Source organism: Phyllostomus hastatus, unplaced genomic scaffold (assembly GCF_019186645.2).
Source record: "Phyllostomus hastatus isolate PE091 unplaced genomic scaffold, TTU_PhHast_1.1 phas_scaffold_78, whole genome shotgun sequence".
NCBI lineage: Eukaryota > Metazoa > Chordata > Mammalia > Chiroptera > Phyllostomidae > Phyllostomus > Phyllostomus hastatus.
The window spans coordinates 18,020,576-18,043,059 of NW_025334041.1; the positions used below are offsets into that span (position 1 = coordinate 18,020,576).

The 22,484-nt window shown below is 39.6% G+C and overlaps 1 protein-coding gene across 1 annotated transcript in view; it reads right to left on the reverse strand.

The window, feature by feature from the left end:
- The window catches only part of HDAC9 (histone deacetylase 9), an 820,804-nt gene that overhangs the window by 192,049 nt on the left and 606,271 nt on the right, over positions 1–22,484 (reverse strand). The gene's annotated exons all lie outside the window — the stretch shown is intronic.

Here is a 22,484-nt window from a genome sequence, read left to right on the forward strand (position 1 = left end):
GGAAGGGCTGGCAGAGTAACAGCCTATGTACAATAACATTAGTCTTCCGTCTTGGCCAGCTGAAAAGGCCTTCTGGACACAGCTTTGCTTATATTTTTTCTCTACGCTGACTTCTCCAATGGAAACACATTCCTGCCATGCCTCACTGCCATTCCCTGTTTAGATTTCTCATTACAAACAGCATTACATAGGCTAGATCTGGCGTAGTTACAGGCCTGCTAGACACCAGGCCCCAGTAGTAGATAGAGTAAAAGCTAAGAGCACTTAGCTATACATAAAAATCGGATTTGCAAGTGCTACAGGGGGAAAATTCAAATGCCTTTCTGGCTGCAGGTTTACAAAGAGCCAAAGACAATTACTAGGCAGGTAGCAGTGGCAGTCAGTGAGCAGGCAGCAGCAGGCACACTTCAGGTTCTCCAACTGAACGGAAGGAGTGTGTGGTCCTCACACTTAACACACTCACAGTATTTAACTGCAAGGAGCCAATTTTATGTTTGAAGCGTCAGGTTAAAATTTCTAACATTTACTACAATTTGGCAGGTAGTCTTAGAACAAACTGGTATTATTAAAATCGGAGAGACCATGAAAACACATGATTGCTTCTCTATTGGAGAACATTCCTATCAAAACAAAGCAGGAACCAGTATTTGGGATTTACCTTTATAAAATGCTGTGCAATGAGAGAATATTCACAATAAGGACAAGAGAAGTGCAATAGTTGTGGTTTACAATCATCATGTATGTTACATATTTTTATGTACAAAATATTTCATAACAAAAAATAACAGTATTAGATGGTAGAAGTCTCCTGTTTTAGGACACGAAGGACTCGATGCACTCTGTGATACAATACAATTTTTGTGACTGTGCAAATGTTAAGATTTCTCAAATGTGTCAAAGAAGGGAAATTGCACACAAAATGAAGACAGTGTTAAATGATGAAAGAGGCCTAATGACATAGACAATATGGTAAATAATAATGAACACATATAGACAAATACAGTAAATAATAATAATTAACACCTATTCACAAGGCATGAAGCAGTTTCTGATGCATTCTCATGTGCCTCTGCTCAGGAGACACTTACCAACCTAACTGCTGTCAAGAGCAATGAGGAAATAAATAATAAATGAGAAAAATAACTACATAAATAAATGCAAAGTTAAGATCCTCTCAACGACAGTAATGTGGTGAAGACAGAAGTTTCTGGAATTAAGCTGTCTGGGTGATATTATGGCTGACATAGACCTGAAGGAAAGTGGGCAGTTAATGAATGTCTCTGGCCCTTGGTTCCCTTACCTGTGAAATGGCCACTTTTGAAAGTACCATCAGCAAATAATCTTGGTGAAGATTAAACGAGTAAGCAAAATGTGGATGTTAGCTACTCCTACTTGGGCTACTTTGACACCCATTTGGTACTGCCTAGCACAGGGCAGCGGCCTAATAAGTGTTCGTTGAATGAATACACTGTGGCTTAGAGAGAGTACTCAGCTGGCCCAAAGACTGGCACACGGACCTCTGACCCCAACTGCCCCTGTCGTTCTACCACACTCCCAAAATGACCCTCGCTTTCTGAGAACGTTCAGCCCATGTCCTAGTCAACACTAGAAACTATGAAGTGAAGGAATCATGAAATGAACATTGGAACCTAAACACTGAAAGTTTTATTTATTTATTTTTCTGAACCAATATAAGTAGTTACTTGAGCTTCATGTGACTATATCCTTGAGGAAGACAGTTGTTTAAGTTGAAAATAAAAACCAACATTCACATTGTGTTGCCCACTTTTTCACAGATTTTTCAACCATTACAGCTCTAGGTGTCATAAAAAGTCCTCGATAACCAGACTGAAAATTCTTCGGAAGGCAAGCAAACATAGAACAAACCCATAAGTCCCAAAAAACTTAATGGGTGCCTCAAAATCACATACAATTTCCAAACCCTTTTTACTTGATATTGGGATACAGTGAAAGTTGGTTTTTTTGAAACAGTGGAAAATTTCCTTCTAAAAAGTTGTAACGCCACACTTGATTAGAAAAATGCTGTAATAGCTGTTAACAACATGTGTTTGACCATGATAATAAGGGACATTAGAGTCACATGTGACTTTGTCTCCCATCCACCTCCCTGTCCATGTCTTTCTCTCTTCCTGAAACTGTTCCTATAGAGATGAAACTCTGTGCCACCAATTTTCAAAATTCTTATTTTTTAATTCAGCTAACCTTTATTGGGTATCTGCTATATAATGGGTGCTATGGGTTACAGTATGAGGTTTACGTTTCTAATAAGAATATGGTTATTGATTGAAAAAGTGCTGGGCGAAAAGTTATATAAATATAAAAACATGTATCTAAATACCACTTCATCCTATGTTAGATACACGGTTAATAACAAAATGGTAGTAATGATCAAGTTTTGTGTGTGTGATCTATTCACAAGTGGGTAATTGCATTCAATTATGAGTTTATGAACAGGTTTGTCTTAGCTCATGTTGCCATCACCAAATACCATAGAGTGGGTGGATTCCACAACAGAATTGGGTTTCTCTCCGTTCTGGAGGCTAGGAAGTCCAAGATTAGATGGCCAGCCAATTCAGTTGCTCTTTGAAATTCTAATCCAATGCTCTTCCTGGCATGCACATGGCTGCTTCCTCACCATGTGCTCACGCAGCCTTTCCTCAGTGAATGCACGTGAGGATAGACCCGTCTCTCTTCTCCTTATTAGGCCACCAGCCCTATCAAATGAAGGCTCTACCCTTATTACCTTATTTGGCCTTCATTACCTTCTGAAAGCCCTATCCAGTTCAATCATAGAGCTTCAACAGGTGAATTTGAGAAAGACACAATTTAGTCCACAGCAAGGTTATATCCCAAAAGCTTGTTTATGTGTCAATGTATACGCATATTTCCCCAAGACATTGAATTTGAAATGGTGTTTCAGGGCTATTAGCTACCAAAAGCTACCAGCATGTTTTTGCCATGTTACAATATAATAATAGCACCAAAGGTTAAAAAAGGGGGCAGTCATGAACTCTTCCTAGAATGATCCGCATCATTAGAAGATATTCCAAAATCCACTTTCTGCCATTTTCTCCTCCCTTCATGTCCCACTTATTGGAGGAGAGATTGTAAAAGCACCCATAGACAGGAGGTCCTAGAGGCCGGAGAAAGGCAAACTGAAGACATGCAATGAAAGCAGGGGGGGCAGAGTGACAAATGAGCAGACCCCAGAAAATGTGTTAGGTAAACTGATTAAATAATAAAGCAAGTCTTTGATCTCATTTATACCTGGAACTCTGCAGTCCATGTCTACCCTCAACTTCAAGCACCGCATAGAAAAGTCTGTGGGGTAGTGTGAAGAGTAAATGGAGAGGCAGACTGAACATTCCTACGATGTTCTCACATCCTGTGTGGTACAAATGGAAGCCCCTGGTTCCCATAATCCTCCAGGGGCATGCTATCAGAGAGCCTTTGATGGGGTACCTATGATTGGGGCCACATGGAGTTCACAGGGGGAGCTTAGGGGGACTCCAGTGCCAAGGAGAGCCAAGCTGAGGCTGCTGGAGCCTGGGAACCCCACCAAGATCCTGCAGTGAAATTAGAAATTGGGAGGGAATCAGCTACCGAGCTCCACTTCTAATGCTGAGAGGTCAGGGACAATCGGGAAGACCAAGGAGGTTGCTATGGAAGCCTGAATGTGCAGATGACAGCCTGGGTATCCAACAATACCATCAGGACTCCATCCCTCCCTCAAATCCCCAAATGCCATCTTGGGAGAAGAAGCTGAGAGATTGAGCAGTTACCTAAAAAACCTGTCCAATGATAAGTTGATCTTGAAGACAGAATTTTAAAACTGAAAGAAGGCAATTCAAACTCAAAGACACTGATATATTATTAACTGCAGAGATTAGTGTAATTATGAAAAAAAGGAGGAGCATATTGATCACACACATTAATGCACATGGGTAATTTTTTGTCACATTTCCAAAGTCAGATATTTACTCTGCTGGAGGACAGGAAAAAAGTTCTAGCCAGGACCGTGGGCAGAAGTATACAAGGATATGCTTTATATATGGCTAGTGATGTACAATTAAATTTTAGAATCAATGTGGCAATATGCAACTTACTGCTTTAGAATTGATCTGAAATGTTTACCAAGCTTTTGCTTGCATAGTATTCTTAAAAAAAAGTATACTTTCCACTTTCAAACACTTCTGACAATGTAACTAATATATAAAACATCAAAGCAGTTTTAATAGTCTGCTGAGTAGTTACTATTAAAATAATAGTTAAAACAAAATGATAGTAGTTACTCTGAGTAGTTACTCCACAGAGGCCCTGTTTTATTGTCAAAATTAAAATCTATCCATCTTGAAATTATCCCCCAAATGTTCAACTCACTTTATAAATATGTAGGAAGCTCTGGACCCAACTTGTGTCTAAAACTGGGGTTCAGAACTATTAGATGAGGCTGTCCCACCAAAAGTCTTTCCCTTCATGGTAACACAGGGTCAGAACTGAGAATTACACAATCTGGCCCAGAAGGATGGTCCAGCCATTAGGGAGCAGGCCCCACGGAGCCTGACAAAGGTTCAGAGTCTGGCATTGAGCTCGCATAGCCTGTACTCCCGGACACTCATGTCTCCTCAGGAGGGCAGAAAGGGGTGAGAGGAGAGAGAAGTCTATAATTAAAACTGAGATAGGCAATGCATTTTAAAAGCTGTTAAAAAGTGAGATTGAAGTAGAACTCTTTGATACCAACTTAAAAGTTATAACACTAACAGTGAGAGAGCGAGAGAGGCACATCTCTCCACCCCAGGAAGGACCTCCGAGAACCGGGAGGGATCAGCAATGGGAAGACCCCACAGGCATAGGCAGAGGCCAGCAGGACTCATCAATTAAAAAAAGAAAAAGAAAAAAAAGGAAAGAACAGGAGATGGGAAAAAATAGTCCAGCAATTCAGAAGAATACAGCAATCATTCATATTAGTCATTATCTAAGTTCCCTGATATAATTAGGAAGATGCTCTCTCCATGGAAACATAGAGGAATTATAATAAGAGGAAGAGCAAGAACAAAAAAAACATTCTTTATACATCTATTTGTAAAAACTTAGTCACCAGATAATACTCTCTACATCTGAACAAAAAAAGAACATCACTTCGAAATCTCTCTTACTAATAGGGGAAGAGAATAAGGGCAATTAGTACAACCGCTGTATCAAACATGATGTATGGAATACGAATGGTAGGAATGTGATCTCATTCACGCCAAGTCATAGCAGAATGAATTTCAGGAAAGAAAAAGAAAACCATGGACATTTCAGGTTTTCAGTTTTATTATTATAGATTCTCCTACTCTTAAAGTTATGGTTTATTATTAATAGCAGGCAATAATGAAAATAATTGTAGTGATCATCTCACAATCATAGAGTGCTTATTAAGATCCAAGCTCTTCGCCTGCATTAGTTCACACGATTTTTACAACCACCATTGACACAGATGTTACTATGAAGCAGTTTCGTATAAGAAATTCAGAGAGGTTATTCAGTAATTAGTGGAGTTGGAATGAGAGCCCCCCCAAAAGAGTATGAGCTCTTAGCCCATATTGATTTTTATAATATAATCATAATCTAATAACTAAGTAAATAATAAAATGATCTTAAAAGATTCTAATCATATTTGTAGAATCAAAGGTTTACCTAGTGAAATGAGACAGCTGGGACCTATAAGAATGTTTTATCGTAAAGGTGCTGAACTTGTACCATGTAAATTTTCTACAATACAAAAAACTCAAATGCCACGAGTTGGATCTGAAGTGGTTGGACTTTCCCCCAGTGCTGTCATTTCTTTGCCATTTTTCTAATGCAGTGGTTCTGAGTGGGGTTGGTTTTGTCCCCCAGGGACTAATTGGCAACTTCTGGAGACCTTTTTTAGTTGTCAAGACTAAAAGGCAGGTGTGTTTCTGGCTTCTGTTGGGTAGAAGCCAGGAATGCTGCTAAACATCTTACAGTACAACAGGACAGTATAACAAAGACAAATCTGACCCAAATGTCAATAATGCCAAGGTTCAGAAACCCTGCCCTGGAAACACCGAGAACCACATAAATAACAGTGCTGCCTTATTCACATTGCCTGCTAGAAATTTCAAGGGCAAATCTATGGTCTTTTTCTAGTAAAGGTAGTAGCTACTACAGCACACATTTATGTACTAATTCCATTCCTGGCTCCTTGTATTTTTACTTTTGAATGATTACCCTACCTACTTTAGAAACACTCATCCATAGTTCATATTTATTTGTTCTAAGAGCTGCTTAATATCCTTTACGGAATATGGCAAAACTAAAGTGAAAGTAGAAAAAAGGGATGGGAAGCAGAAAACAGAGAGGTGACCCAGAGAGTATGTAGGAGAGGAGAAGGAAGGAACAGAGAAAAAATGTTTTATATTTTCCTGGTGACTTTTTAAAAGTTGTGCTCCTTCTTGCTTGTTTATTACTTGGAAGACAACCAAGAATAATTTTTTTCAATATTGTCCTTTTCCTGAATTTAGCCAAATAATTGTGTCTCCTGAATAGAATCAATGCTAATATAAACCTATTTTTAAGAATTGTTCTGCCCTTTTGAGTTTCTTAAATTTCACAAATGTTAGTGACCAAGCCAGGAAAAACCTTTCACAGTTCTTCTCATTTGTTTGCTCCAATCTCCACTTATCTTCCTTTAATACATCAAAGAAAGGGACTGCAATTTCTTTTAATGGCTTCAAAAAGGAAATAATTATATAATATCAGTGGCAAAAGAGAAGACCAAGGACATCATGAGGTTACTGGCATCTATACCAGGAAGAAAATAAAAGAAAGAAAGAAAGAAAGAAAGAAACACTTTCTATTGAAAGCCAGGTCCTTGAGAAATAGTGGTTCATGAGAATGTTGGGTCTGTCCCCCGGCCCAGGGGAGGCTGGGAGTTCACGGGTCGCCTGATGCCTCTCAGCAGCCATGACTTATTTGGCCGAGTGGAAATATATAAGCACCATCTTTGAGTATACCCATCCTTCCAAAATGTTCACCTCCTTAGAAACAGATTCTGAGCATCCGAGAGGTAGGTATAATATATCAAAAACCATTGTTTTCACAGTTGAGTTATTCTACCATGGATTAGAAGCATGAATTTAAATGACCAAGACTTCATTATCTGGATTTTTCAGGAAATGAAGATGTTCCCTGAGTGGTCCCATGACCACTCCCATCTCCTATTCAAAAGCCTTTGCGCTTCTGTTGGGTATTCAATTCACCTAATGGTCTTTAATTTTTTAAAAAAATTCTCTATCCTGAGAACGGCCACACAAAAATGGACAGCCAGACACAAGTGTGACATACAATACACAGAATAATCCCAGTTCCAAGTGAGGTGATGATCCAAAGATAGCGCCGCCACTGGCAACACACACCGGCATCTAATTTATGGTTTAAGAAACAGCAGCAACAACAGCAGTTCTTTCCCTAAATATTTCCTCAGATCTGAGCAGGTATAATTTAGTGTTAACAAGGGTGTCAGGAACATTTTGATGTTAGAGGGACTGATGACCGATGTAGACAGAAAGACTCCGTGAACAGGGACAAAGTACAAAGAAAAGGCCCGGAGAGACTCATACATAGAGGTGGTACGGATCAGGGCTACAGTGGTAGCCACACGTTCTGTTGACTCCAGAAGTCCTACTGGCGATGCAGAGGTGACGTAACGCAAGGAAAAGGAGGTGGGGCCCTAGGGGCAATTTTTCAATTGTACATATTGAAAATTCACTTTTTAAAAAAAATATCTAGCCAGGCTAAAAAAAAATCTGTTTCTTGAACAAGGATCCTGGGCTTCCAGTGCAGAACTTCTGCCATCCACAGAGACTCATGTTTGCACTAAATTTAAAAATTCTAAAGCAGGAAAGGGAAAATAGTGTCTCGCAGGAACGAGCTGGGTTGGCTCCTGTGTACAATGATCACAGCCTCACTCAAGTGGATTGCGTGGGGGGAGGCACTGGGAGTGTGTAATTACACGGGCTGTGATTATAAAGGGTTCCAGCCTCTGTCTGAGGCAATGACTGGAGGACTGGAGCAAGGACAGTCAGATTAACATTTCAAGAAAATGCTAAAAATATTCACAGCACTCACAGAGTTTTATTACACTATTAAAGTTTGTTATTTGAGAAAATATATAGTGATGAAAATTATAATTAACTCAGCAATGATTTTAAATTCACTTGAAGCATATGAATTGCAGCAACATCTACATTCATGTGAAAATGTAGCCTCATGTTTTTAACACATAATGTTTATTCAGTCCATGGACAATGCTGGATATGCGAATGAATTCATGGACTTCATGTAATTAACAACTTCATGGCCTTCGGATTAGTGAACACAATTTAAGAATAATTGGCCTAAATTTTCTCTATGATATGATTTAGACTCTAAAAAGCTGCAAAGAATGATACACTCATCCTCACAATTTTGAAGAGGCTGAATAAATATTTACTTGAGAGGTGTTTGGGAGCTGAGGTCACAGACAACCAAGAAACCTGAATTGTTTAATACTTTAACTGGATTTTTGAAAAGAGGAAAGAGAAAAAAATGAGACAGAAGAAATATTTAAGAGATAACAGAGACATTCTAAAAAATAAGGGAACCACAGATCTAAGATATTCAAAGCATAACTAGAAAACAAAACAGCAAAGAAAACAATCACACAAACCTGTGAGAAAACCATACTAAGACACATCAAAATGCTAAAAACTCAACCAAAAATCTTGACAAAAAAAAGTCAGAGAAAAGTGACACATCACACAACACCGAACAAAGAAGATAGCAGGTTTCTTATAGTAGAAAAAATTCAAGCTAGAAGACAATGGAATGACATTTTCAAAGAAAACAAAAGGCCACCAAGAATCCTGTGTTAATAAAAGTGTCTTTTAAAAACAACTTTAAGAGATAAAATAAGGATTTTTCAGAAAAATAATAGCCATGTCACTGTATTGCCATCTGATCTGAGTGACAAAAAATGGGTTAAAAAGCCCCCAACACATTCCTCGTCCAGGATAAACAGTACAATATAAGATGGAAAGTTGGATTGATAAAAAGGAATGAAGAGTGCTAAAAATGATGATAATGAGGGCTCATATAACAGAGACATTTCCTTATTTCCATTCCCTTAAAAAAGATAACTGACTATCTAAAGCAAAAAAATCTGTGGTATTTATGGCATATGTAACAGTTCAGTGTATGACAACAAATGCACATGGAAGACTGAAAATAAACCACAGTCGGAGTGTTATATTATATGTGCAGTGCAGTGATATTACTTGAAAGCAGACTGTGATGAGTATCAATAAGGGCAAATGCTGCAGAAACCACTGAAAAAAATAAAGAGGTAGAACAAATAGGCCAGTAGTGAAATTAAAATAAAATATTTTTTAAAAATATTCTATCCAATGGAAGGCAGAAAAAGATATAAAGGAAAAACCAACCAACCAACCAATCCCAAACCAACAACAACAACAACAAAACAAAAACAGATGGAACAAATATAAAACTAACAAGATGACACATTTAAATTTACCCCTATCAAGAAGCCCTGGCCTAGAATATTGCTCTTTAAAGAATGGGTCAGGGAACCATGGCGGCCCACGGGGTGTTCCCAGTTCACATGACCAACACAAGCAAGCATCTAGAAGTTTTTATAGCAATCTGTTCAGAACAATTTTATATTGATATAGATTGACTCTAAATAATATAATTGAGTTTTGATTTTATATGTTTTTTATACCTCATTTTCAGTAATTCCTTTTAGGCATTTATGAAAGTACTGCATTATGACAGATAGGAAATAAAACATAAGCAAACCAAATATTGTTCTTCACACACCACTATTTGAGAAGTGTTAAAGTCACAGAGAAAGGTCTTTTTCTTCCGAAGTGTCCAAAGAAAGAATTCTATTTGGGTAAGAGAAGAAGACAGAAAAGGTGAAGCTAGAGGTAAAATTAGGATACATTAAGAGTTTTAGTAATAAATTAGCCCTATCAAGATAAGCTGTATCAAGAGACAATGAGTAGCAATAATCTTAGTATCACACCAATAGTTTGTACTTAGGGGCTTTCACAATCCCAAGATTTGGAGAAATTGTCAGGCTTTCCAATAAACTTTATAACAGAAATCTCAAGGAACCAATCTTTGGATAAAGTTTCCTTTACCTTATCCCATTCTTTTGGATGGCAGCTTTGGCAAGGGTATTGTCAATGCTTATAGTTCAATAGCACATTATTTACATTTAACTTTAGAGAGCTTGAAAACTATCTCTTCCATTTGTAATCTGTTCAAACTTGGACATGCTCATTAACAACTCCAAGCCTTAAGAAAAATGGAGATAAACTATCTTCCTCATAAAATCACTACACAATAGCATTATGTTAGTTAACAGGTGTGAAGTACTTAACATAGTGCAACACAATGGTGAAAGTAGGAAGCTCTCAGTAAATGTGAAGTGTGAAAAAAAATCCCAGAATTTTGGTTCCAACATTACTTTCTATTCCACGGCACATCAAAAACAAAATCATATGTGGTAATGCTGGAAGCCAGAAACTACCTCCAATCAGAATGCTACATTTTTTTTAGCTACATATGGATCTAGTTCAACTAGAGTTTCCTGAATGAACGTGGACCATTTCCAAGCACATCCAGCATAGCTCAATCATTGGCACCTGAAACAAAGCTAATGCTCTGAAAAGCTGCACATGATAGAAATTAAGCTACCTGTACTGAAAGTGGATGTGAAAGTATTTAAAAGGGAAATAGAATGACTTAAAAGAAAAGGAATTTAGGCACCGTCTCCTTTGTATAATCTAAACGCCTCTCGTTGATTCAGTTCAGAAATATTCCAGAGTTAAATGTAATATTATTGTGCCCACTAACGAAACAGGTTTCAAACACTCTATGTTTGGTTGATGTTGTATACGATTCTTCCTAGGATGCCTTGAATATTTCACCCTGAAAAATGGGCACCAAAACTCTTCAGCCAACACCAAGTAGGTTAGCAAGTTCTTGCTTCTATGCTGTTGGTAGCACCACAGGGCATTTCTGAATAATTCAGTTTAAGCTTGAATAATGATCAGATGCCCCTAGAAACCTCCTGATAGACACCAGACTCAACAAAGAAACAGGTTTTTTATCACAGGACTGATTCTGTACCCCTTTAGCCATGTTATATAAAAGCTTGACTATAAAAGAAATTAAGTATCTTTTCAACTTCTGCACTGCGTCAGGTAAAGTGCATTTTAAGTGAATCATCTATTGCAGACTAGATATTTCTTCACACAGCATCTTGATTTGGTAACTTAGAAATTATCTACTATTTTTTAAGTCACTAACATCATTTTAGCTTGATTTAATTTCTAAGACAGTTTTTCTACATGGTTCATTCAACTTCAAGCTCAATATAGTATGTATAATGGCATCTGTAAGCCAAATTTCTTATTTGTTTGTTTTGGGAAATAGAATAATTACTTTTTTCACTTAAGAGGTATTTGAGTAGTTCCACATCTTTCTATCAATAAGCCACCATTCTTTCAGCTAGAGTTGAAGATTCCAGCAGACATTTTCTTCCCAGGAACAGTGATAGTGGGAGCGGCAATAGGAAAGATTCTGAGATAGAAAAGCCTTACCTATTAGTAGATTCAGTGCAAGTGGTAGTAAAGTCAAATGTATTACTCAAAGCAAGCAAACAGTAAATATCTTTGATCAGCATCTAAAGATGGACACAGGGGCCAGAGTGAGGAAACTAGTAAATGCTGAATGCTGTTAAATACTTTACAAGCATTACCCATTTTTTCCCCGTAACAGCTTAATGAACGTGTGGCTTAGGTCACTTTTACAAAGAGGATACTGAGCTTTAGAGATGCTGAGTAACTTGAACAAAAAGTTCCATAGCTGATAAGGCACAGAGCTGGCCTCTCAATCAAAGTCAAACCTAGACATGGGTGTTGTTATGTACTGAACTTTATTCCTCCCAAATTCAAATGCTGAAGCCCAATCTGACTCTATTTGTAGCCAGGGCCTTTAAAAATGTCAGTGAGTTAAATGTAGTCATCAGGCTAGGGTCCTAATCCAATATTACTGGTGTCCTTGTAAGAAGGCACCAGGTATCCGTGCGCACACACAGAGAAGGCCATGTGAGAACATGGTAACAAGGTCGCCATCTGCAAGCCGAAGAGAGAGGCCCCATGAGAAGTCAATCCTTCAGCATGTGGTCTTGGACTTCCAATTTCCATAGCTGTGAGAACATACATTTCTGGCTGAGTCACCCAGTCTGTGGTATATTTTATGGATGCTAGAGCAAAATGATGCAGATAGGAACTTTGCAAAGATTTCTCTATATTGTTTGTTTTATAGACTTCTTTTTAATAACACACCATGAAGGCTGGTGTTACATGCCATGAGTGCAGGGTCTGACATGTAATAGATGCTTAATAAGTTTTTGTCAAGGAAATGAATTAATGAATGGAAACAAATTAATTCTATAACGATATACAAGGTCTGTCCAGAAAAAATCCAGCCATTGTTAATATAATGAGAACAGTTTGCACGACATTGCTATAACTTGGCAGCCAAGGAGAGTGGACTGGAATGCGCATGTGTGAACAATGATGACTTCACTGTACTAGTCAGTGGGGGCAGTAGACACCATTGAGTGAGCATGTGTACTGTGTGGCCGTCCCATTCAAAATGACTGAATGAGTAGAGCAATGTATTTGCATCCAATTAAGCTTGAACTCCTCTGTGGAAACTATTTGGATGATTCAGAAGGCTACAGCTATGGGCAACTGGTGATTGGCAGCTTGATCAGGATAATGTACCCACTCATGCATCACATCTCATGCACAGAATTCTGGGAAACAACAAATCACCCAGGTGACTCAGCCCACCGCCCCCACCCCCCAGCCCAGATTCGGTGACTTCAGGCTTTTCCCAAAACTAAAATCACCTTTCAAAGGAAAGAGATTTCAGACCATTGATGATATTCAGGAAAATATGGTGGGGCAGCTGATGGTGACTGGGAGAACTGTGTGAGGTCCTGAGGTGACTACTTTGAAAGGGGCTGAGTTGCCATTGTCCTACATACAATGTTTCTTGTATCTTGAATCTTCTTCAATAAATGTCTCTGTTTTTCATGTTACATGGCTGGATGCCTTCTGGACAGTTGTTCATATGGAAAAAGACACACAGGTTATGATGATCACAATAGTTTTATTAACTCAAACAAATGTTACCCACACTGCAAACCTACTTTTGCTCACTCCTGTATTTTTTTCCCCAGGGTTTTAACATGAGTAAAAAAATCTAAAATGTGATATAAAATCTCTGTCCAATTCAGGTCCTGCAGTACACACATAGCTTAGTGAGGAACACTTCTCTCTTCTTCAACTGGGGCACACCTAGACTCGCAGTTCTCCTGTGCCAGTGCCAGACACCTCCTTTTCCCGGCTCAGTGTTCAGCAATGCCTGGAATGCCCCATGTGCCCTGGACTTTTGTGGTCTAGGATCACCCCTGCCCCTGAGAGAAACTTTCCTATCCTGTAACTATTTGCCCAAAGGAGACAGAATGCACTCTAGGGCTCAGTCAACCAAATCCCCAAGTATGCCACACTTGATCCCCAAAGAGGATAACAAAGCACATTTCACGAATCACCTCTACTTTACAGGAGAAACTGAAGCCCAGAGATAGTACATGATTTGCCCATTCATGGTCATATAGAATCTTGCCACTCGAAATGCGGCCCGTGGAAAAGTAGGCAGCATAGATATCACATGGGTGTTTGTGAGAAATAAGGAAATTCAGGACCTGTCAGTTCTGTCGAATCAGGATCTCCACTTCAGAGCTGCAGAGCAGGAGCAACACCGTTGAAGCAATGACAGTGTGGAGATGTGAATCCAAATGTTCTAATCTCTCAGTCAAGGTTCTTTGCCCATGTGCATCAGCACAGTGTCTTCTGGAAACAGTGCCCCCTCCCCCGTTACTAGTCCCCTAAAGTGCCACAAGAACATCAGTTGGGTAGGTATGTCAGATGAGACTTCGAGGTTTCAGAGCTTTGAAGAGTTTTTAAATCATACCCTTGAGACAGCAGCCTATTTATTTTCTGCAAAACCAGACCTAATTAGGGCCACCTGTCAGAGTGAGGAAGTGTCTGGTGACCATCACTTTTTCCCTCCTGTAGGATAATAATGAAAGTCATCTTTCTGAGCTGAGGACCTATGTTATTCTTCAGTGCATCCTTCTTCAGTCAGCTCTGTAGCCTATAACAATGGGTGTTCCCCCTCCTCCTACATGATATAATGTGCCAGCTCTTTGAATGTATATATTCATTTCATGTTAGATGTTTGGCTAAAACCCTGCGACCTTTGAAATGGAGCTGGGATGGATTTATGATGACAATGGGTGGGTGAAGCCACATGCTTTCTCTCTTTTGTTCAGCACTGGGAGGAACACATAAATGACAGCCCATTCCCTTGGGATCACTTGTAGGGCATAATGCCCACACCTTAGCTTCTTTAGTCATGGTGAGATGAAAAAGAAACAGGGCAGCTACAGGCAGGACCTTCGGATTCCAAGGAAAACCATGGATATGATGAATGAATACTGTGACCAATATTCCATATGGACAGAAGGCGTTAACTATTAACGCAGCAGCTGGAAGAGACGAGGGGCATGTCATGTACATTAATGTTCTACTGCGGACCGCCTCGCGGTATGATTGACCGCTTTCTGGGAGCTCTGCTGACCTTGCATGTGCAATTTTTAGTGCCTCTCTGTCTTCAGAAAATATTCTTTACTATTTACGTGTCAGTAACAAGAATAGAGGGACATGTTTGTTGTGGCAAAGTATGACACTTTGAGGCTCAAGGAATCCTTACTTAAGATTCTGGTGAACCGAAGAATTTGCCAAGTAATATACGGACTCCTGTGGATTATGTGGTCAGCTAAGGAATTTGAGAGTCACCATTGTTGTTATTCACAGTTTCAGGGACCTGTTGCTTAGTCCCACCAAGGCTGAGTTCAGAGGGAAAGCCAAGTAATACTGTCTCAGTATTGTCCTACTGTTTCTTCATTAACCTGATATACACAGTGTATACATGGTATTTCATAATATGCTAACCTTTTCATTCTCTACAGAGTGCACGTTCGAGCCCCCTGCTCCTACCGGGATCAGCTTCATAAAATTAACTCAGTGTTTGAGGAGACTTTTCAGTGTTCTAGTTAGGGCTGAAATGCTGTGTAGAGCTGCATAATTTTTCCCCCAAATTAATGATGTCTGACTATGTGGATTTAATCTGTTACAGGAATTTCAGTAGAGAAGAGAGTACGTCTGGCAAAGTAAAGAACTGTGCTCTCCTATGGCCAGGGCCGCTCTCACTGGGGAGAGGAGTGCTGACAACCACTGGGCGGAAGTGACGGTGAGCTGTGCGTGCACGGTAGTGTGGTTGAGAGCTGCGGAATCAGGAGATTTCTGCTTCACCACCTACTACTTGTGTGACCTGAACAGCTCACTCCCCTCTCTGAGCCTCAGGGTCTTTTTGTATAGGATCCAAAGGCTTGGCTACATCTTTTGTAATAAGACACCCAGAATTGGTATAAGGATTAAAAGATACCAGGTAGGTTACCATTGCAAGCCGCACATAGAGGGTAGTTAGTCTCTGAGATGAGGCTGTGAATCAGCCCAGTTATGTGAGAACCAACAGGGTGAAGAGTTCTCTAGGCCCCTGACAAAGCCAGGGCATTTTACCTGTCCCTCCACCCAGGATCTAATTCCATCATTAAAGTCAATCCTCTGAAACCCATTAGGGCCAAAGTTAAGAGTTATTATTTTACTTATATGGTTAGAGTACAGTCCTGAATTACTTATTTTGCATTTTATTGGTTTTTCATATAATATTGAAAATATGGAGGATCAAAAACAGATAGTTATTAGTAAGAGACATCCCTGGAACTCATATTCCAAAAGTTGAGTTCCTTGCCTTACATACATGCAACATACAATTAACCACAAAGAAATTGGAAAGTCTCCATCCTTTGGTCCCTGCACTAACTTAATGCAATCAACAAACCAGTTACCCTGAATTTTTCAACTTGGATATAAATTAGCAGGGACCAGACAGAGACAAAGGAGGCCACAATATAACAGTGTCATTCAAAAAGCCACTAAAATGAACATGAAAAGGCGCTGGGAAGTATCATGCAAATTCCAGGGCATTTTCCTCACACTTGAATATGGGCAGGTGTTAGAGTGCTGTATCTAATTTGCAGCTGCACAATGTGTGCAGGAAACTGTCTGAATAACATCCCCGGGGGCTGGGAACCCCACAGCTCATAATGCTGCTAAGCCGTGGAGCCACCCAGGTGTCTCACAGCTCAGGACCTGCTATTGAGTCCCAGACCCATGAGCCCTTTTTAACTGTGCCCCCTGGCTCAGGCTCCTCCAGATCTCTAGGTCAGATCTTAACAGAGATCTCAGGATCTCAGGTTGCACCTGTAAATCCAGCTCGCCTGCCCCCACATTGCCACACTTCAATCTACAAGTCAAGGAGGAGGCCAAGAGCTCTGTATGTTCTGGACAGGACACCCCTACCCCCAGCTATTCACATCTGCATGTGCAGGAGTGATGGTGGGTACTCAGAACTCTGAGCATTCCTGACAGGCCCCTGTCGGCCTCCCTGAACTTTGTTTCCCCATCATCCTGCTTTGGGCCCTCAGTATAGATCTCATGATTTCCTGGGTCCCTCTTTAAGTAGTCACCCCAAGAAGCCAAGACTCCCGGGTGATCCCTCACTCATTGGTTCTAATCTTCAAAAGGCAACACTTCCCGTCAACCACCTGCTCTGTCTCCGACCCCACCAGAATCCACACACCATTCTTTGCTTTCTTTTCTCCATAACACTTATCATTACACACCCATACAGGGTGGGGCAAAAGCAGGCTTAGAGTTGTGAGCGCTCACAATACAAAGTTTGCTCTTGTGTTCTTATTTATTAGTTATTGCATTACTTCCATACACATAACTATACACCTACTTTTTTTCTCTATCAACTCCCAGGTCTTTCTCACTAAAATTGATGAATTGAAATACACGATTAACACAAAGAAAAGGTGATACAAAGTAGTAGGATGTATAAGTGGAAATCAAAAACGGAAAAAGCATCAAAATGTAAGAGAAAATCATGAGACTAGAGATCATTCCATACTTGACACACAGCAGTCTCTCAGTACGTGTTTATTTTATAATGAGTGCACGGATGGATGTTGAAGTGTCTAAAGGAAAGGCAACAGGTCAGGTAAAAAAAAAATGCCACCTCTTTAGTAGCAAAGAATTTCAGTACTTGCAGGCCTCGTTTTTTCATTTCTTCGAATGACCACATTTCAAACTGGTGTAGGATTATTTTGAGAAGGCTTTATGGATTGTTATAAAGAATAGGTAGATTATGTCTCCACAGGAAATATTAATTAGATACCACATAAATCATGTTATTTAAACTATAACAGAATAAATTAACCAAATGATTTGGGTATCATTCTAAACGTGTTAGTTTTTTAAATGGACTCAGTAGTCTTCAGAAAAACAATGATTTAATGTACATATTTAAAGTCCTTTATTTTACTTATTATTCTATATGTAACATTGAGACTTTGCACGGCAACAATAGTGCTGCCCCCCAGAAGTCAGGAGCCACGGGTTCTGCTTAGGGGGTTTGCAATGACTAGGTCCTAGGAACTCCGCCATGAACTGCCTGCTGCTCCTTAAGCATTTGGTCAACCAACTATTTTAGTTTTGGATCTTGAAAGAAAAATGATTTGAAAATTGAGACATTATGCTTCACTGACCTTTCTGTCAAAATACTTCACAATGACAAAGCCAATAACAATATGCCAATATTATGTATTGAACATTATTAGTTTGTTACAAGGATGAATATCTGGATCTGGAACTATCCAGGTTGGAAATATGACAATGGTGAACATTTTTTTTCACGTTGAAATGAAAGCTGGAGGTAGGACTGGATTTAGATGCATTTCAGGCTGCAAAGTGTAAAAGATGGCTCAAGATTCATTTTTCGAGGTGGTCCCATTTCCTTTACAAACTCTAAATTTTTGTCTAACCTAAGGCTTTATGTTTTCTTGACAGTCAGAAGTGGCACTCGGTAGATGACTGTCTATTCAAATTTCTTCAAGTATGTTTTAATTTTTCAGAGTTTTTGTTTCATGAAACCTAGATATCTTGAGTTAGGTAGAAGCTTAAGGTTCATCAAATCCACTTTCCTTTCAGTGACAGCAGATTCTACAATGCAATTTCTTCTCTTCTTGTCTCGGTGCTTATAATCAAGACACATATGGAAGTGAGGAAAATCATTATGGGTAATTGATAGAACAAGTAATTCTAGAAAAGGATGTTTTTTCTTTCCTACTATTGGATCACTTTCGTTAATATAGAGGCACATATAATTTTTTACAGATATTGAGGTCCAAGAATGTAAAAATACACATTTGCAAAGCTTTGATGATGATTTCAATTTAACAACAGAAGAGTTTTAATACCTTCACTAAATTCATGTTTATTTTTAAAAAGATGGAAAATAAATAAATAAAAATATGAAGATGAAATTCCAAAATGCATGCTGCTGTCTTAAGTCATAATGTCAAAACAATTAAAGGAATCTAATCACAGATGAGATGCTACAACTAAATGAATTAAGGAGGAAGTTAAGGTTTTCGTTTCCAATTTTCCTGTTTCTGCAATGGACATCAGACACTTAAAGATTCTACAAAATTTTACATGTTAGAGTAAACACAGAGCAATGTGTGTATGTGTTTCTCTATGAAAGTGCTGTCTGCATCCTTGCAAATATTATTGAGTATACACAATTAGCATAATCTATGCAGTACTGGAAACTTCCTTTGTCACGTAGAAGGAATTCCCTGTCTTGCATAATAGCTTGGACTACATTATCCAAATCAGGGGCAACATGATCTTTTTGTGGAATCCAGAGCATAAAACAAAATTTTCCAACAATTTCATTAAGGTGGTTTATGTGGTTTACTTTTTCCAAGTTCCGTGGAGTGCTCCTGCTAGTATCATTTACATCAAGTTTGAAATTAATGAAAATCCAAATACAATTAGGAAGGGGAGATGAGGAGAAGAGAGATTCTGAAATCAGGGTGGATCCTCTTATTGTGCTGGAGGGAAGAAGACTGTGATGTAACTGCGATAACAGCAGCGGAGGAAATGAAGCACTGATTGCAAGCCAGGTTTGAGCTGAACGTTAATATGAGGCAAATCAACATTATCCTGATTACTGCATGTGAGAAACAGATGTGACCCCCTCCTCCTCCCGTGGACGTAACACAGGCATTGTGCGGGCTCAGCGTACCGTGTGGGGGGAATAGCACATGATAAGGAAGGGGTTTCGGAGTCATTAGCAAAACTTTGGGGACACCCACATTTTGGCATAAGCATTAGGTTTTGTTTCAGGTTTTCATGAAGAAAAAATTCACTATTAATCAGCAACTGCTTGGTACAAATGTCAAAAATATGATGTGTTATTGCAGATTAAACAGTTAATACCTGGATGCCCCCCCACCCCCCCCACCACAAACTCATGCAAACCCCTTCATTCCTAGTTGTTGGAGATTTAGCTTGTGACTGCATGAGTAACCCCACATGACTTCTTCCTTCTTTTCTGTTCTGGAAGTCCCATCCTCTCCACCCCATAGCACACCATGTATCCAAGTCAGCCCCACAAAAAGGCAATGAGCAGCTGAGAAAAAGGGTCTGATCTCATTGTCTCACCCCTCTTTTCATGGCTGCACCTTGTTCAACCACTGGCAACAAGTCTTACCTTGCTGTTGCCGCTCTTTGCTCCTCTCAGGATGGCATATAGTATGCCTTCCAAAATACTAATTTTGTTTTAAAGAAAATCACTCTAAATAGCTGGAGAGATGTGCATTGTAACCAATCCTATCGGTTACGTTGATTTTTTAACTATATAACCATAGAGTTGGTGATAAAATAAAATAAACCATTTCCTCATATTATAACACAGTAGCGAAAACCGAAGCAGTTCTTGGAAATGCTGGTGGCTGGAACCATTTCTTACTGTTATTGGGGAGATTAACTATGGAGGACCAGTGTGGTGAATGAAAAAATAATATGAAGGTATAAATGTAGTGTAAAATAACAGGATTTTCTTCTGAATATATATGTACCTAAATAACATTTATGCATATGTAAATTTTATATATCAGATGGGAGAACTTATATTTTAAACCTGACAGAATGAAAAGATTTTAGACATTCCATCCAAACCTGCCTCCTGTATAGTGCCTGCAGTTAGTATATAACCGAAATGTCTGATGAAAACCTCAGAGCAATTGGAATGAGCCTTAAATTACCTCCCCACAATCACCTAATTCTCCTCCCCATCTCCCCTTCCCCAAATCACAAAAATGACATCCCTCACCCCCGCAGTGTGTCAGAGCTAGGTGTAATCAAATAGAATATGGACAGAGTAAAAGTTTGCAATGGAAAGCCGGCTTCCTGTGCACAGGCTGACCGAGCCGCTGCTGGAGAAAGTGCCTTGATTAAGCTCACAGAGCCTCATTTTTGGCACATCTTTGACCGGTTAGGCTGGCCCAGATTCTGCCCAGGCTCTGCAATTCCTCATTCCTCCCAGGGAATTGTTCTGCCTCTTCCACAGCTCCTCCTCCTCCAATCAAGGCTCTGACACTGCCCATTGACCACGCTGCTTTTTCTGCCTTTTGGCACTGGGAGCTTGCCTGTTGTAGGATAAAAGTGGAATTCTCTGCTGTCTGCAAGGCTTTCCCCAGGGACCAGAGCCTGAAACCCAAACTTATATATAAAATCATATCCTGTTTGCAAACATCATATTCCCTTCGCTTCTCACTAATCTGGGCCTGTAAACCCCAGCACAGCTTGAGAGCCCATTCCTCATCTAAACAAATGCCATAAGCCCCTTTATACTTTTACAACCATGTCAAAAAATAATATTGCCTGCCAATAGTGATGTGATTGGAGTTGCCTCCTCCGAGCCATAAAAGAAGTACAGAGTCTGTTATCAATTTCTCTAAGTGTATCAGGGGAATTATGGGTCGATTCAGTTCCAAGTTATAAATGACAACTCAAAAGCCGCAGAAGCGTTTGAAGCTGGGAGCTGATGACGACATTATCATAAAAGCCTGCTCGTCCTTGCTTTTGTGGGCTTTTTTTCCCCTTTTCTTTCTTTCTTTTTCTTTTTTTTTTTGTGGCCTATCAAGTGAAGAGGGAAAAATAATGCTGAGAAATGACTTCAAGATTTCTTCACACAGCAGCAGGTCAGATGGCCAGGAAAATGATCACTATTTTTAGTGATATACCCCGAGGAGTGAGAACTAAAGTGGTCCCACACTGGCTCTCATTTCTCGAGTCCCTTAATTATCTGTCTCACTGTACAATGACCAAGTCCTGGGATTTGGTAAAATGCTCTTTTCTACTGGTGCATTTTCTTGCAGTGCAATCACACAGTAATCAGAAATGAGTCATGCCATAGTAACTAAACAAAATGAAAACCAAACACAAAGGAATTCAGAAACCTTGAGATTGTTGCTCAAAATGCAACTCAGGAGAGCATGCTTTATAAAGCACTTTAAATACCACTCACCCACTGAGTTACCTGAACAACACTGTTGCATTATCACATGGAATTGTAGGGGGAGATTTCTGATTTCATAATGTCCCAGGTAGTCTCCTCAAAAGCCAATCAATCACCAGCATTCAGTAGGTATATAATAAACCCATCTAGTAGGAAGGTATACGAGGTCTGTCCAGAAGGTATCCAGCCATGTACTATGAAAAATAGAGACATTCACTGAAGAAGATACAAGAAACATTGTACATAGGACAATGATGCTGCAGTCCCCTTCCGAGTAGGCACCTTGGGACCTCACACAGTTCTCCCAATCGCCATCAGCTGCCCCACTATATTTTCATCAATCTTATCCATGGTCTTAGATCTCTTCCCTTTCAAAGGTTATTTTAGTTTTGGGAAAAGCCAGAAGTCACCGGTCACTGAATCTGGGCTACAAGGGGGCTGAGTCACCTGATGATTTGATGTTTTGCCAAAAACTGCACAGGATGTGATGCATGAGCAGGTGCGTTGTCATGATGAAGTTGCCAATGACCAGTTGCCCATAGTTACAGCCTTCTGAATCATCCAAATAGTTTCCACAGAGGAATGTTCAAGCTTACACAAAATTGGATGCAGATTCATTGCTCTACTCACTCACTTTGAATGGGATGGCCACACAGTACACATGCTCACTCCATAGCATCTACCACCCCCACTGACAAGTACAGTGAAGTTGTCATTGTTCAAAGATACTTATTCCAGTCCACTCTCCTTGGCTGCCA